General features: G+C 42.4%; 1 protein-coding gene across 1 annotated transcript in view; it reads left to right on the forward strand.

Annotated features, from left to right (window-relative positions):
- Nucleotides 1-3,666, forward strand: part of Clic (chloride intracellular channel protein 5) — a 233,265-nt gene extending 229,599 nt beyond the window's left edge. The window contains exon 6 of the transcript XR_012895577.1: nucleotides 788-3,666. The gene's annotated coding sequence lies outside the window, so the exon portion shown is untranslated. The remainder of the gene's footprint in view (nucleotides 1-787) is intronic.
- Nucleotides 3,667-6,000: the final 2,334 nt, after the last annotated feature.

Raw genomic sequence — 6,000 nt, forward strand, 5'->3', positions numbered from 1 at the left:
TGATCATGCACATCTTCAAGTGCACTGTAAAGCCTGCAGATGTGTGCCATTGTTTGAAAAACGGTGATTCTTGGTAGGAGCAAAAAACAAACAGCTAGAGATTTCTTGGAAGCCTATTTTATCAAAAAGAAAGGGCTCGATTGTATCAGTGATACATCTATTTTGTTGTACGCAATAGAAATGCATTTTTTGGCTAACTTAGTGCCTTGATCATGACGCTGTGCGATGTTTGTTGGCTGTGCACGCATGTGCAGTTTGTCTTCTTTCCTGTGAGTTTCCTAGCCGGTCATTGAACAGTTGGTAGTTGGCGCTATTCTGTCTTCTCTCCTGCTCTTCCTGCATCAAGATATGTTTTTTGTGCCTCAGTCTTCTGCACCAAGTTTGCACCAACTATCCCAAAAACAAGTCCTTTGGAATCACTGAATTAAAATAAAGCATTGACAACAAAAGGTACATGACAAAAATGACCTTTGGAAATAAAGATGCGTTGACTACCTCAGTAACGTTTACAAATATACACGTACGTACATACAAGGAAAATACAAGGACACTATAGCCAGTGCATCTGCGCTGATGCTGTTTCTATATTGCTATCAGAAAAAAGTGCCTTTTGTTTTCATTTGAGAGAATATATGATATGTTCTAGAAAAGGGTGCGAGGATAGATGGATATCTTAAAGCTTGTTTTTTTTAATTTCTTTTGTATTAATGGGCTGCGCGCGTGACCATGCACACTACTTCAGTAATAAAAGTGCATCATGCAGTTAAACATTTCTTCCTGTCTGCAGGTGCTGTCGCCTTCATAATCATGCATAACCAGTTTGCGTCCCAACAGGTGTTCCTGCTGTGTTTTTTGTTGAAAATTGGTGAAAGTGATTGCCTAAGAGACGGCTCAATGAAGAAGAGGACCTGAAGTTTTTTTTAGATTATTTTACACATGAGACATACCCTGTTCAACAAAACTAACGCAGCTGTCTCAAACGAAATAAAAGGATGCCTCATCTTTGCCTCAGATCAAGAAGGTGCATCTATGCATAGAAGGCATGCCACTGCAATATACGACTCTAAGAGAACCCAAGCAACGCTTCAAAATCACAAGAGTTCTGGAAAGAATGGAAAAATTAAATATTGCCTTCTATATTGTGGTAAATATACCTGAAGTACCAGAAATATTTGCATTGTTACTTCTCGTGAAGGGAGGAAGAGGGCATCCAAAATTTAGAAAAAAGTAGCCAGGCATCAAATTAAAGCCAAGACAAAAAATTTGGCAGATCCCACGTACCTGGGAATAAACGTTATGTTAGCATGCAGAGGGAAGGTGACTGTGTTGCAATCTTATTGAGCGACACGTCATAAAATGATGCTAATATATGTACAAATGTTGCACGCACAGACAAATGTTGAGTTGCAGATGTTATATAGTCAGTTGTTTGCACTTGCGCAACGATGCCAACTGGAACATGCACATTAGCAACACCAGAAGCTGATATGAAGCGCTGATGCTAGCGAGGATGCTAACCCTGGACACTGCTACATAAATCAGCTTGAGCACATGCAATTAACCACAATTGACAATAACACGAAGATACGGCTTTATCAAAAGAGTATATACGTAATGTTTATAAAATTGGATAGGCAGCACTGCAACCACTATTGGCGTTTCACGAAGATTAGCATCTATTTGAAAAGAAGTTGCGAGACATGGCGTAGCCCTGTGGTAAGATGCTTCACTGCCACGCAGAATGCAATTGGTTTGATTCCAGCTGGGACCCTGTCATTTATTCTTTGCATTCGATGGGTCGACGTTACCGCTGTCGGGTATTTCTCAACGCTCGCGCGTTAACATTCTTGGGTAGATACTAAGTGTCAATTGCCTGTGGCACATACCCGCATAGCAGTGGCAAATTGCCACCCTTCGGTATGTGTCACTGTCTGGCGGGAAGTGTTTGACGACGTACATGGCAGGATTGTGACATTATTCATGTCTTATTAGCGCGTCATGATCGTCAAACAATCTTACCTTCCCATGCTGATTTCGGTTCAATCCACGTTAGGGTGCCCACTACAGCACCCAAGCGTAAGCGGCTAGAGAGATAGATACGCTGAAAGTCGCTGAAGTTCGGTAAGAAATGCTTCCCATTTGCTAAGGTTAAGGTTCAGCGCTCTGTCCTGTCTCTTCCTTTCTTCCTGCCGTTGTTTGCGCTGTGTCTTTAATCATGCTTCCCATTTAAAACTAAAATAAATCTACCAGAAATTGCATTGGCCAAAATTTTTGGCTCCCATGCCAAGAACATGCTTGGCTATTGCATGGTATTCTAACCCAGTGCCAACCATGGAAAGGGGTGTTTCCAATGATGTTTCAAGCACGGCCTTCCTTTGCTTGGCCAATGGCAGGCTTGTCACACTTCCCAAGCACATACTTCCCTTGGCCACCAATAACTTTCCAAGCATGGACAGCTTGGCCACTGATCTTTTACCATGCATGGATTAAGCAAATTTTGCTGGTAGGGGGAGTTCGTCGTATTTTTGACGCGCGAACACAATTTTAGTTGACTTAGGATGGCATCTTCCTCACAGTGCAGTTTTACCAGTGCTTTCCTCCCCATCCCCAAATGGAGGTGTCAGGCTGGGATGGTGAACAAGTAATTTCCAGATCAATATAACACCAATGAAAAAAAAAAAAAACGTATGCAACAGAGTACGCACTCTTTAGAGCTGTCTGTACAAATTCTTGTTAATTTAGTAAACTTACCCGTTTTAATATGCTTTCTATGCCTGCAGAAAGAAGCTGCTTGAAAATGAGCGTGTCATTTGCTTAGGTGTGTGCAAGTAGAAGGGGTATAGCCACCCTTACTAAGAAAGGGGGGGGGCACCGAGTCTACCCCATACATTAAATTAATAGGGAGAGAAGCTGCTGCAATAAACCTTCGCCCTTTTCCAAAGTGGCTGTTTCAACTGGAATGGTCATAGTAACTGCCGGATAGAGAAAGCAACAAAGAGTAGAAAATACCCAACAGGCCGCACCTTTTTTTTTTTCAACTGACTTGTCTGTGCCAATGGTTAATTTGCGAAATGCACCCGCTTTATTTTGCTCTAAATCTTACGCAGAAAACAGCAGCAAAGGTCGTAGAAGACCAGTATGTGAAGCTTAGATTGTACGTATGTGGAAGGTGAGTGGAACAGTGCCGTAACTTGGGAGGCGGGTGGGGTGGGGGATTTTTGTTGCAATTGCGATTTTGTTTTTGCAAAGCCTCATTGTAAATAGGGCCACTGAGAAATCGAAGTTCGCATCCAGCTATTGCTTGGCTTTACTTATTGATCTGCCTTTTCCATTATGTTAATGCGAGTACATTTATTTGGTTTGTCGCAGCTTCCTAATATGTTCAATACTTATTCTTCATGTGTGCATGAATTTCAATTTTTTGTCTACTGATGCTCAGGTTTAGCTAAATTTTTAATATCTAGGCTTTAGTTCACTGAAGTATACTTGCCTTTATTTTTTCCTCTGTTCACTCACAATCACCAAAACACTTGTTTTTGCATCTTTTATCTGGTTGTTGTATTTTGTTTTTTGTGTAACAGCTATAAATATATGTGAATATTGATGTAAATATACTGAAATGCAACTGTGTGAAAAAAATGGTAATAAACTGGGACTGAAGCTCAATCTCCTACATACAATCTCCTAGCTATATCCTACTTGTATGCGCTGTTCAGATGAAGATAACGTGGTAGCATCTCCTCTAAAGACCAGTTTTTTTCCCTTCGTTTACAATTTATCGGCTCCCTGTGTGATGAGCGCAGTGACTTTGTACCGTTACCACAAAGCAAGCTTTAAATGAGAAACGCCCGAAGTGCGGACTCAGACGCATAATTGCTGCGTGCCAGCGAGTGGTAGTGCCCTCTGGAGGCTGTATTGTAAGCTCTTTCAGCTTTGCTGTCTTGTTCACAACACTAGGAAAACCTCTCTAGCCACTATAATCACGATTTCTCGCCATTGACTCTCGCTGCACATATGTCAGGTCAATGTCGCGAGGTTATTACGTCTATGTTCTTACCTGCATTAGTGCGAGGAATTTTAAGGCCCTTCCTTATACAGCCACATTTCATGGTCATTGTTCGCATCAATTGTCTCATGACCTGGCTCTGTTTGGCCATCAAATGGCCCTTGTGCCATAAAACACCATATCATCATCATCAACTACTGTGCAATTGGTTTCATAGGTCATTGAACTCAGACTCAGATCAAGCCGCGATTTTGAGTCTGAGCGAGTTCGGTTGAGGAATATTTTCGTGAACCTGAGTCCAAGTGTCTGGTTGCAAAAACTTCGTCAGTACGAGTCCGAAGGAGTTCAAATCAGGAAAATTTTGAGTTTGAGTGAGTCCAAAGCTCAAAATAAATTTCTTAGGTGAGCCTCAGTGAGTTACACTGCGTTTTGCCGATCTATGATTGGCTGTGATACCATATTATACCATGATATTGTTGAAAAGTCCAGGTGCTTGTGTTTGGACTTGCAGAAGCACTCAGTTTAATTTTCTTTAGCCAAACTTGGGGCTGTGTGGTTCTGGTATAGTTGTTAACTTGTAGTGTGGGTGCCATTCATACGTGAGTCCGAATATAAGCACTTGTTCATTGCAATATGAGAGTGTTGCGAAGTTCATGTTTCTTGATTAAAATCAAGCACTGTGAATTACTTTGAAAGCAAAGAAATTATCAGTTTAGTTTTTTGCGGAGTGTACACCTGTGACCAACTTTTCTGGCAACCAAGAAAAAGCTGTCGAGGTGGAGCTTCTGCACATGTATTCCTACACGAAGTTCGGTTCAGGGTGTGTCTCGTGCCAATGCGAAAAGCAATGTCTTCGAGAAATCGACGTTTGGGAAATGAACGAAATAGGCGGGACTTTCTCATGCGTCCAAAAACACAATGGGGCATTGTATGAAGTGAATTAAATCGAAATATTTTACCGCATGGTTTGTGTTGCACTCTGTCTCGAAGAGCTGCATGTAGAAAAAAAAGAAGTAGTTTTCATATCCCAAGTGAAAAACACATATGGACACAACTGTAATATTATATTGGTTGGCGGTAGGATGCCCGTGATTTTTCTTTGTAACCTTCGCTTCATTGCCACGAAAATTCCGTAAGCACAAGACCACCGCGGCGGGGCACACAGTCTAAAAGGCTGTGTGCCCCGCCGCGGTGGTCTAGTGGCTAAGGTACTTGGCTGCTGACCCGCAGGTCGCGGGTTCGATTCCCGGCTGCAGCGGCTGCATTTCCGATTGAGGCGGAAATGTTGTAGGCCCGTGTATTCAGATTTGGGTGATGTTAAAGAACCCCAGGTGGTCAAAATTTCCGGAGCCCTCCACTACGGCGTCTCTCATAATCAAATGGTGGTTTTGGGATGTTAAAGACCACAAATCAATCAATAAAGGCTGTGTATATTGCCTAACAGTAACCTGTCTCAAGTGTAGGGCCATAGCTGTTCTGCATAGGTTCTGCAAAAAACACCAGGACTGCACGTAGTACAGTCACAGGGAAAGCTAGAAGAGCGGCCTTTCAGAGCCTTTTCGAAATACTCAATGGGTAACTACTGCAAGCACACATGCTTGATATCAGCTAGGGCTATGATAATAGATTTTTTGGATAGTAGGCTTGCAATCTCTATGCTATTTTCGTCATTCTTCTCAGAAGCGTGGTATCCACAAAACAGTTGCAAGGAATTTTTTGCCTATTGTTCGTGCAGTGGCTGACAACAATGAAGAATTATGTCTGAATTGGATATGCGCCACAGTTAATAGGGGAATATGAACAAGCGTTTGTAATGTGTTGAAGCGTTCGACGGCCCACTAGTTACGCTATTCGCATTGTGCGACGACTGGTTGTTCTTTCGCTGTTTTAAAACGCTTTATAAGCCCTAATAACGTGATTGCTTTCCCGACATCAAGCCTGCCTAAGGCAGGTGTTGCTCAGTGGTGGAATGCTGGGCTGGCACCCAGCGGATC

This window comes from Rhipicephalus microplus, chromosome 5 (assembly GCF_043290135.1).
Source record: "Rhipicephalus microplus isolate Deutch F79 chromosome 5, USDA_Rmic, whole genome shotgun sequence".
Classification (NCBI taxonomy): domain Eukaryota; kingdom Metazoa; phylum Arthropoda; class Arachnida; order Ixodida; family Ixodidae; genus Rhipicephalus; species Rhipicephalus microplus.